General features: G+C 36.7%; 1 long non-coding RNA gene across 1 annotated transcript in view; it reads left to right on the top strand.

Moving 5' to 3' along the window:
• Window positions 1–851, top strand: part of LOC109963269 (uncharacterized) — a 12,178-nt gene that overhangs the window by 10,013 nt on the left and 1,314 nt on the right. The gene's annotated exons all lie outside the window — the stretch shown is intronic.

Here is an 851-nt window from a genome sequence, read left to right as displayed (position 1 = left end):
TGTGAATCTTGTCCAGTCTCTTGCAATCAAACTCCCACATACACTAAGGTGTAACCTACAATTTGCAATAACTGTCATCGAAACTGTAGCCACAGTTTTCATCAGAACCTCCCTCCAAAGTACACGGTTATGTTGACAACATGACTAAGCAATTTGACTGTCTTATCCGTACACAATGACACAAGGACTTGTCATTCTGATGGCACTGACATGTTCATTGACATAAAAACTTAGTTTTGAGAGACGAACTAAAGATTTTGAGCAAGCTACAGGCTTTTGCAGGAAATCCATAGTGTTGTGCTGTTTGTACAAACAGTTTTGAGAAATGCACATACTTATTTGCAAATTTCAATTCTGATCTGAGAAATGTACCAAAGTGACTGAGAAAAACTAAGTACAGAGAAACGTAAAAATAAACAGTTTATTTGACGTTTAAGGCAGCTTGTGAAAATATCTAATGCCCCTCAGTTAAGATTGAGCCTATTAAAGAGCATCACAATACTGAGGCGATCCACTTTGCAGATTGCAAATCCTTCTGCATTAGAAGAACAAAAAAAAAAAAAAAAAAAAAAAAAAAAAAAAAAAAAAAAAAAAAACACCTTTTCCTATTATGTAAACTGGTAAGTGGTTGACAGGGCAGCAAACTCGACAGTGTTTCTTGGATCAACAAGGCTTGTTGGTGGGTTGAGGAAGCATTAAAAATGATAGAGGAATAAGGCACCTACACCGACAAGCAGAGGGAACTCGAGTGGATTGGCCAGAATTCTAAGACAAAAACAGGCTTAACTGGCAAAGTGAGCATTTGACAGATACAATTTGGGTGACGCCCCAAAAAAAAAAAAAAAAAAAAC

The sequence above is a fragment of the Monopterus albus genome, unplaced genomic scaffold, assembly GCF_001952655.1.
Source record: "Monopterus albus unplaced genomic scaffold, M_albus_1.0 scaffold4.1, whole genome shotgun sequence".
In the NCBI taxonomy this organism is placed as follows: Eukaryota; Metazoa; Chordata; class Actinopteri; order Synbranchiformes; family Synbranchidae; genus Monopterus; species Monopterus albus.
This window is presented reverse-complemented; position numbering and strand designations above follow the sequence as displayed.